The following is an 11,136-nucleotide window of genomic DNA, read 5'->3' as shown; positions in this document are numbered from 1 at the left end:
TCATGCATAATTTAAAAATAACTCAATAGGCTACTTTTCTACGCAATAAGGTTTCCATTAGCACCGTGGACGTTCAATGAACGCATGAAAGCGGATGGTTTGTTTGAAATCCTGACACTCTTTCACTCGATTTCAGTGCCCATCAGTCCCAACATTTAACAATATAATCAAACAGTCCAAAAGTAAATTAAATATCAAACTAAACCGAAAATGTCATGCTTTTGAAGGCCTACCAGTATGCCGCTCCAAGAAACGCATGTCTCAAAATAAAACTCGCATAAGAAATAAAGGGCTGACTCGAATACAATCCTGCCCCTAAAGGCCTGTACTTTGTCTTAAGACCCCGGCCATAATTTGAGGATTTACAGTATTTAAGTGGACAAACTGGCTTCAGATATCTAACAGAGTGAATAGAGATTGTGCAGACTTAGCTGTGGTTAGTGATGTGATGCTGTTAATGGGGAGTTTTACATGTACATAGCCTAGCGTAAACCTATAGGTTATTATTTATTTGCCGTACCTATAAGGCTTTTTACCTTATCAAAAGTGAGGGGGGCGACTGATCTCTTCAACACTGCGGGGGATTTGGCGCTTGTCACTGTGTGTGTGACAGAATAGGAATAGGAGAATGCGTGTAACAAAAAAAAAAAGTTTATGAGCGATTTACGCGCAAATGGGAGAATCCAATGAAAATGACAATGAAGCACTAAACAGATGCTGAAAACAGCACTGGTATTTCGCATGGCAAAAGTGGGGGGGGTCCAAATTAACAATTTTAAAAAGTGGGTGGGTGTTTTGTAAGAATTTAAGAAATGTTTGTTTTAACTTTTAAATGCATCAATCAGGTGCACTTTCAAAATAAATTCAGAGGTCAGACTTGCTTATTTTTATGGAAATATTTGTGCTGTAGCCTAAGCTATTTTGCACTTCAGAATTATAACCATGCACACACAGGTGGAATAGTTATGGTGATATTGCAATAAGTTCACAACCACAAAAACATATGCTACATTTCACAGTTCAGAAATGTAAAAAAATTTGTGTACATTTCAGCACTCCATGAAATTATGCAGAAGTGGTCACCTGTGTTATTCAGCTAGTTTATTTAAGATAATATATTGGTCATTGTAATGGCCATAGCCTATAGCCTACATGCTATTCCTTTTTCAGGATGTACCCATATCTGCATGATGTGAATGTTTGCATATGGCTTATGTCAGGCTTTATATCAATATTTGTGTCTCGTTATTTGATTTTCTTCATATTTTTGCATTAATGTCACTAAGAAGCATGCCAATATAAATAGATTCATTTATCTGTAATGGGATTGGCTGGAACCTGACAATATAAGAACCATGATAGTGGGATAATCTATGGCTGAGCAATTTACAAAAATGTATGTAGGCCTACTGACAAATAGTTTACATTAGAATACATTATAATTTCGCCCCAATGAGGCTATGTAGAAATGTGTTGCAATTTCAAAACCGGATTACTCAGGAACCACTTCAGAGGCATGCTTTAGGCTATATCCTCGTATTCGGTAGGCCTACTGTTTGCTGTTTATTGTGATATTGGGTTTGCCACGTGTTGTGTAAAGGGTTAGTGAAATATTAAACCGATAGTAATGGGTGTGCACTGTGTGCAAAATGCAAATATGATTAGCCTAAATTGCACGTCGGTTCAATGTTAATTTTCTCGCGAACCATTTATCACAGCAACTTGACGCTAATATCATTGGAAAGCTTAGATTCCGCACGTTCACATGATGTGTGATATCATATGTATAGGTTTTGTTTAGTTGAACCTCATCTGCCAGGTATTTGACCTACCAGGTTGACACTTCAGCGTGAAAAATACTCAATAATACTCAAAGCATACCTGAAGCCGGGGAAATGCAGGGGGAATGCGCCTGGGATGGCTTCTGAAGTAGCATCGCAAATGAGAGAACATTTAGAAAATTCCACATACAGGGGGTGCTCTTGAACCCTCTCACCGTCTCTGAAAGCATAACCGTGGCTCAACAGGTAGATCTATAGATAGGCTAAAGGCATCTGACCGACCGGGTTGACACTTCAGCGTGAGAAATCGGGGGTGTGGCGTGTGAGTGTGTGAAACTAATCAAATGCGTGTGTCTCACGGGCAATGCGTGAGAGTTGGCACCTATGCATTTAAGTCAAATAATTTCATGTGGAAGAAAACAATGCTGAAAATGACTACAAAAATAAAAAGTTGCTGTTGCTCTTCAAGGCCTCCTTTCAAATGACTTTGATCTCATTTCTCTCTGCTGTTCCCTGTCCAGGGCTAAAACAGCAGAAACATCAGGTTTGACATTTGACCTTTGCGTACATCAAAGACCTCCAAAGTAATGGACTCCTGAAATGCACTCCTCTTTACTCGTGATGTCATCAAGCCATTAATCAAAATGTTCTCCTAAATTCCACTTGCGTCAGAGCGCAACGCTGGAGCAATCACATCCAGTTCCACCGCACCATGAACATCCCAATCACATCCAGTTCCACCATGAACATCCCAATCACATCCAGTTCCACCGCACAATGAACATCCCAATCACATCCAGTTCCACCATGAACATCCCAATCACATCCAGTTCCACTGCACTATGAACATCCCAATCACATCCAGTTCCACCATGAACATCCCAATCACATCCAGTTCCACCATAAACATCCTAATCACATCCAGTTCCACCATGAACATCCCAATCACATCCAGTTCCACCGTGAAACATCCCAATCACATCCAGTTCCACTATGGACATCCCAATCACATCCAGTTCCACTGCACTAAGAGCATCCCAATCACATCCAGTTCCACTGCACCATGAACATCCCAATAACATCCAGTTCCACCATGAACATCCCAATCACATCCAGTTCTACCATGAACATTCCAATCACATCCAGTTCCACCGCACTATGACCATCCCAATCACATCCAGTTCCACCATGAACATCCCAATCACATCCAGTTCCACCGCACTATGAACATTTCATTCAACAGAGATGCTGATTTCTGGCGATCCTCTGTGTCATTATGTGCAGTACTGTGTGTTGTGTGCAGAGGAGTCGTCTGCGATGACCCTGCTCTGTTTGCTTTAAATGAGCATTGACGGTCAAACAGTGATGTGTTTGGTGTGATTGTGTTGGCACAGATCATTCATGTGATGTGTTTGGTGTGATTGCGTTGCCACAGATGCTTCATGTGCAATCACGCCACTCAAGATGGTACATTAAAAAATTATTAAAATGAATATGAATATATAAATGAATAACAATGATTATGTATGTCTAATAGTTACCATGCTCTACAAATATCCAGGTAGTTGTTTAGAAAACAATATGAAAATGGAATGACAATAAAATATACATTAGATACCCATGTGTCCCATGCTAAAAATTTTATTAATCTGATTGTACAGGCTTCAAGTACAGTGCTGCCCATTGGTCTTACTGTTGGCCAGCCACAGTAGCAGTATGTGTGCTTTTCCATGTGTCCTTGTAGAGGTCTCCCTATAAAACCTTGTGCAGGGAGAAGCGTTGTTGCCAAGGTTCAGTTCTTCTTATTGGACTGACTGAGGCAAGCAGAGGGGTGGTGGTGTTTGTCAATGTGCTGTTTCCTCAATAAGATACTAGAAATCTCTGCTAAAAGCCAGCTGGCGAGCATGTAATCTTTCATCCCCCTCAAACACACACACACACACGCACACACACACACACACACACCCATCCACACCCCCATCCCGCCCCTTTACAAACCCTGTCCACGTTATATGACTGGATGTCGTGCGAGAGATTTTCATTGCAACATTGCCCAAATCAAATCGAGTCCAGACATGTTCACAATGGCCACCGCCCGCCGTGCGGAATACCAATGACCATCCTCCATTAGGAGGAGGATTAAACCAAAAATGTCAATAAATAAACTCGCTCCTTTTCAAAGCTCCATTAGTTGATTAATTTTTACCATTTACAGCGGCCATCTTGTTCCAGCGGTGTAGTAAAGCTTCGTCTGTCAATCATCCAGACAACGTGCATCCGTCAAAGTCAATTTAACAAGCAGGGTCTGAGGGAGGCGTTGTGTGGCCCTCTCGGGCCGTAGTCCCTGAACACATCAATACAAATCCACGTCCCCGACACACACTGACAGCCTCCCATTAGAGCATGCATGCATGGGGGAAGAGATAAATCAAGCCTCTCTCACCCAGGGGTTGGCGAGAGTTCACCCACCAGGCAGCGGGCAGTCGGAGCAGCACGGGGCTCACTGGACCACGGGCTGGGGGGGGGGTCCGGGGGGTTGAGCGGTTTTGTTGGCCTGTCACAACCGGGCTCGTCAGCCAGGCACACACGTGAGTGAGTGTTAAATACGACCCAGCATCAGGGGCTCAGTGTTAAATTCAGCACAGGCTGTGTGTGTGTGTGTGTGTCTGTGTGTGTGTGTGTGTGTGCGTTTAACTTTCAACAAATTGAAAGCTCACTCGAGTGCATCCCTCTGAATCTCAGCCCTGCGTCCTCCCAGGCCCTGAGTGACACTGGGCTCAGTGTGTGTGTGCGCACACACACACAGACACACATGCACATACAGACACACATGCGCACACACACACAGACTCACATGCACACACACACACAGACACACACACAGACACACATGGACACACACGCACACACACAAACACACACACACACAGACACCAGAGATGGCAAAAGTACTCACTTCCCATACTCAAGTAGAAGTACAAATAGTTGTGTTAAAAAATACTCTGGTAAAATTAGAAGTACTGATTTAACTTCTTTACTCAAGTAAAAGTAGTCTTGTGAATGACAACAATTTTTTATGCAACGGTACCTGGACCACACAAATGTTACCAGAGTGCAAGAGTGCCAGTCTCTCTTTTTAAATCTTCCCATAACCTGTTGGGCCATTTCTAGGCTTTCCCCCCCAACATTGCACAGCCTACTTCAGAGGGTGTTCTTTTGGCCTACCATCAAATGCTGGACATCTTTAGAAAGCTAAGATCCTGTAGTTTCTTAGGAAGCACTGGCACAGAGTTACAGAGCCTATTGTTTTTTCTGCCGGATAACAAGCATCTTGAATTGACCACATTTCAGCCCTCTAGGTCACTTGATATAAAAGTATGCAGGTATTTCAGAGGTTTCTTGTAGACTATTTGGATTGTTGCCTATGTCACGTTCAGATATAGAATGACTGGAATAATTACACCAAAGTCTCCATTTTTGCATTTTCTTTGTTGGCTTCATGGGTGTGTATAAGATGGACTCTACATCTGTACAACTATTGGATAAAACCACATGAATATTTAATTCCTATGGATTCCTGTGAATATTTCAAGACCAGGAATGTAGTGGTAAAATAAGAGGTGGGTAAACTATGAGTTCTGTGATCACGGTAAAGTGGACTGCGCCATGCGGTATCAGACTTTTAGAAAAGGCATTCAGAACATGTTTGATGATGGTGGAGGTTATTGTCCAATGTTTATAACAATATTAGTGGCATTAAGTTGTTCATAGAGTGTTGATGGGTGTACATATTGTTATTGTGGATAATACAGTGAAATTTGTAAATGTTAACAGTTGTATTGGTGAATAAATTCTTTTGAGAGGTGGATAAACTCTAATAAGAGATGGATAAACTATTTCTGAAATTTCAGAAGTGGAAACTGTGTTTACTTGCGTTTAGCCTCCACTAGGCTACATCCCTGTTTAAGACCCAATGCTGCCTGCATCTACTTATTGCTAAGGATATAGGCTACGCTGCAGCTAGAAGTTAGGGAAGCATCAAAGGCGAGGAGAGGAGGAGAGCATTTTTGACTAAATTTAATTGAGACATACTACTAGACCTACGTGCTAACGTTAACGTTACTGCCATCAAGCTGTAATGATTTGCCGCGAATGAATGACGCCCAAATCTGTCGAGTCATCTTGAAGTGGTGCGTCAAGTGCAACGTAGGCTATATTCCCATCCACTATTGATGACGCGAAAAATAATAATGGTAGGCTAACTCCACTGAAATTATTTGAAACTGAAGTAACGAGCCAGTTTTCTAAAATGGAAGTAGAAAATACCGATATTCTTGTTAAAATGTAAGAAGTAAAAGTAAAAAGTCGCCTCAAAAATAAATAGTAAAGTAAAGTAGAAAATATCAAAAAAATCTACTTCAGTACAGTAACGAAGTATTTGTACTTCGTTACTTCCCATCTCTGACAGACACACGTGCACATACGCACACACACACAGACACACATGCACACACACACACACATGCACACACTCACAACATAGACTCATTATACATCAGCCCTCAATGTTACTGCTTGCCATTACAGAGTTGTGCAGTATAATATTAACAGTGCAGTAACCCATAATGAGATTGTAAGGAGTTCTCAAATATGAACGCTGTGAAAGTCTGCACACAAGGAGGCCTTATTAAGAATTACTGTCCCTATGAAACTTTCTGATACTCATATTCTGTCTCACTCACACGCACACACACACACACACACACACACACTCACACACAAATGCACACACGCACACAAATACACACACACATACACACACACACCCACACACACACCTACACACACACACACACACACACACACACACACCCCACACATACACACACCTACACATACACACACACACACACACACACACACACACACACAGAATAATGTGATGATAATGGTGTACTGCTCTAGACTCAGGGCAATTTCACCGTAATGAGAGAACAAGGACCTCTTCAAAATCTAGGACACATAGGATTGATGTGCCATCACTATGGAGATGAGTTGAATAAGTAATAATAATAATAATAATAGCAACAACACTCCTTACAAGTCCAGGTGGTGTAGTGGACCAGTCTGATATGCAGAAAAAGATCTGCACTGTAAAAAGTTTCTGTAAATTTACACCCAGATTCTAACATTATTCACCGGTTTTCTTTAATAAACAGGACTTTCCGGTCATTAGTAAGACTAATATGTAAAATCAGGCTCCAACACTGTTATTTACCACGCCCGTAATGTTTATTCTGGAACACACGTACTTCCTGTTATCTATTAACGTTACCTTCGTTCTGGTGATGGGAAGCTGTCTGCTGAGAGAAGACGATACGTTGGAATCATACCCAAACCCATCGAAAGCCATCAACACAATAAGGTGAGTTTATCTGTCACCTTTGACCAGAAATACAACGTTTGAAAGCACACTGGTCATGTTTATATTAAGTTGTATAATACATCTCTGAATGTTACCCTGCTGAAACGAAGTTAGTAGCAGTGCTATTCAGCTAGCCAAGACCGCGCTTTTGCCCTTCTTAAGCCATGCGTTATCGTTATCACTACACTTGTCGATCAAATTTTACGTTTCTTCATTGCAATCTGGAGCCATCTAAATGTATTGGTATGTGTAGGGTATGCGTAGTTTTTGAAAGTTTGACTCGCGGGATTTACCTGCTATAACACGTGCTTGCTAGCTAAGTCTGCTTAGCATCATCAGTTTAATAAACCAGTGGCCAAATAAACAATATGGCACAAACGGATCAGTGTTGACTGCTGCTTTCAGTGTTTACTTGTATGCATGGATTTCGTCCGTGCTGGTATTTACTTAAAGTTGTGTTAAGTCCTTCAGTTTAGAAAGCTAATGCTAGTTAGTAGCCTAGCTAGCTCTCCATAGCAGAGGTGGTTGCATGACACGCGTATGGTATTCCTCCCGAGTTCATATGAGCTAGCGGCATGCAACAGGAAGATGTTTACATGTCAGATATGTGGGCATCAGTCCACTGCGTCTATTTATGTGAGCCATACCTAAATTCATGACAATATACCCAATATAGACCTTCCATGCTGTGTTCCAGATTGGCAAATAAAATTTAAGAGACATGCAGGTCTTGGATTTCCCCTGGGGATCGATCAATAAAGTATCTATCTATCTATTTATCTATCTAGGTCTTTAGACGCACATATATAGAAACCATAAACAATGTGGTTTTGATAAGACGGACACTATTTCAAAAGCAAGCCCCCTTACTTTGCACACACATTCCTCACACAAACATCTTATCACACCCGCCTCATCACTTTTAATCATTCAACGGCAGACACACACACACACACACACACACCTTTCATACTCACCTTGCAGACAACTCACATTCACTCACTCCTTACATACATACACACACACACACTCAGAGATTACATTCACTTACATTCACATACACACATATATATGCACACACACACACACACACACACACACACACACATATATGCACACACACACACACATACACACACACATATATGCACACACGCGCACATACACACACACACATATATATGCACACACACACACACACACACATATATGCACACACACACACACACACATATATGCACACACGCGCACATACACACACACATATATATGCACACACACACACACACATATATGCACACACGCGCACATACACACACACACACACATACACACACACACACACACACACACACACACACACATCACAGAGTTGTTGAGTGCCTTTCTTTTCTTTTGCTAAGGGATGTGCAACCGTAGCTGATGTTGAGTCTTCCAAGCCTACCTGTGACGCCTCGCCTGATATTACTAGGTATGTTTGTTTTCATTCACTAGAGTAATAATGATCAACATATACATATTTAAATCAACTTTTGAATACTAAATGTTTTTTTTTCTGTATTGAATTTTGAATCTAATCTAAAATGAATATAATCATAGTTGACATGTGGATCTATATCTTAAATTGAATATGATAAATTATTTTTTTCAGGTAAACGACAAGGTAATCATCAAAAGTGGATGGTCAGCATTGAATCCTTAATCGTTTGTGAAGGGTCCAACCTCGCCACATTTCTAACAGGCCTTGCGACATGTTTCTCCACCTTCTACATTCTGAATCTGCAATATCAGGAGGAGGCAGCGTGCACCCTTGAATTCATCCAGAGGTAAGTTCATGTCACACTTTCGAACCAGAATTTGTTTTATGTGTGGTATGTATTGGGGGGGGTTGTGTAGTAGTCTACTATGTAGTTTTAAGCACTACTATGCAGGATTACACCCTCTGTAGAGAGCAATCATGCATAGTACTGCTGTAATAACCACAGAACACTATACTTCTACTTCATACAACTGATTAAATCAAATATAAATGCAGTTACAGTAAGTAATAAATGTCAGTTAATTTCATTGTGAGAAAGTGTGTTAACGTTACAAATTCACATCCGATTCATTCACTTTGGCACAATTTTCCTCTACATGAATCCTAGTGTACCCTATCAGTTTTTGTAACTCTCTCTCTTTCTCTCTCTCTCTTTCTCTCTCTCACAGAAAAAAGGCCCAGAAGAAGCCTAAGAACAATCACTAATAAGTAAAGTGAATGTTATACTTGATTTCTCATGAATGTTACTTGATTTCCTCCCTGATTATCATTTATACTCATCTCTGTACTTTAAATTCTTCTGGACATAATCTGTCAGTTTATTCATTCTCACATGTACACAAGCCCAATGCGATGCAATGATATTGATAATTATCTGTGATAATTATTCTGTATCTTATTTGATTTTGCAATAGTACTACTGTAGATAACATGTCTACATTTTACATACATATGTGATACACAAGCCTAATGCAATGTTTTTATTTTCCATGATAATTCTTTTGTACCTTATTCACGATTTTTGAAATACAACTAGATCACGTGTCTACATTTTACATTCATACGTGATACACGAGCCTAATGCGATGTTTTTGTTTTTCATGATAATTCTTTTGTACCTTATTCCTTGTTTTTTGAAATACGATTTTCAAAATACAACTAGATAGCGTGTCTACATTTTAAACGGGCCTAATGAAATGTTTTTGTTTTCCATTGTAATTCCTCTGTGTCTTATTGCCTGTTCTTTGAAATCCGATTTTCAAAATACTACTATGTATCTACATTTTACATTCATACATGATACACGAGCCTAATGCGATGTTTTTATTTTCCATGATCATTCTTCTCTGTCTTATTCCCTGATCCTGAAATACGATTATAGTCAGTCTACATTTTCCAAAATTACTATTTATCTTGCTTCATGTCCCTTCATCTTTCAAAAAGATTACTTTACTGTTAGACTGTCAAGTAAGTGCTGTGAAATAAAATATCTGTTAAATTACAAATAAGTAACTGATGTGAAAACATGGATTTTTATCTTTAAAATGTTGATTTGAGAGTGGATGAACTCAATATATGGCACTTGTTTCCTGTAATTGTAAAAAAATAAAGACCTGTTGTGTAACTAACGCGAAGATCACATTTTTTTCTTGTTACCCAACATGAAAATTATGTTCTACAGGAATTTAATGTTATGGTAGTCTGCCGTTAAACAACGGGAAGCTCCTGGAAATCCTGCCAGTTGTTTCCTGTTAATTTACAGGAAATTAATGTTGTTATTTTACATTAACTTAACGTTAAACCAGGGCACCGTTAAATAACAGGAATCTCCTGGAAACTCTGCTGCCAGTTGATTCCTGTTTTTTTACGGGATAATTTCTTACAGTGTGACCAAGCAGAGCTGTTCAAAGCCAACCTGCAGCTGCATAAGGCACGAGTCCCAGTTTACAGCCCTTATGAATTCAAATGATAATATACATGTTAGCATATAGCTCTTAGTTTTTATTCTTATGTTTTTGCAGGTACTTTTGCTTTAGGGATGTTGTCAATAAAACAGCACTTCCCATATAGCTACACATTAGTAACCCTAATGTTGAATCCATTACACCAACGTGACTCTGTCAAGAGGAGCTCCTAGAGGAAACTATATATGGTGGCACCAAGAGCTAAAGGAGGATACTTACGATGTGACCCAAGCCATGAAGAACAGTCACTATGCTATGCTAATGCTAAAGAGTCACTATGCTATGCTAATGCTAAAGACCATTTCCAACTCTGATTGTGTGTATATGTAAGTCAGAGAGCTCAGTTTGGAGAAATCTTCTCAGAATGGGAACGACTGGAATGCTCGTGCCATAGAAATGCTTGTGCCATAATAATCACAACTTTCC

The 11,136-nt window shown here is 40.0% G+C and overlaps 1 long non-coding RNA gene across 1 annotated transcript; it reads left to right on the top strand.

Annotated features, from left to right (window-relative positions):
* Positions 1 to 8,866: 8,866 nt before the first annotated feature.
* Positions 8,867 to 10,374, top strand: LOC143131587 (uncharacterized). Its single transcript, XR_012988129.1, has 2 exons — positions 8,867 to 9,032; positions 9,415 to 10,374. It is a non-coding gene; the product is annotated as an uncharacterized LOC143131587 (long non-coding RNA).
* The last annotated feature ends 762 nt before the right edge of the window (positions 10,375 to 11,136 follow it).

The sequence above is a fragment of the Alosa pseudoharengus genome, unplaced genomic scaffold, assembly GCF_046254945.1.
Source record: "Alosa pseudoharengus isolate Yale_2024_CS ecotype anadromous, Long Island Sound unplaced genomic scaffold, YU_APseudo_1.1 YU_APseudo_1.1_scf_18, whole genome shotgun sequence".
NCBI lineage: Eukaryota > Metazoa > Chordata > Actinopteri > Clupeiformes > Clupeidae > Alosa > Alosa pseudoharengus.
The sequence above is the reverse complement of the archived record's forward strand: the minus strand, read 5'-3'. Positions and strand labels throughout refer to the sequence as shown.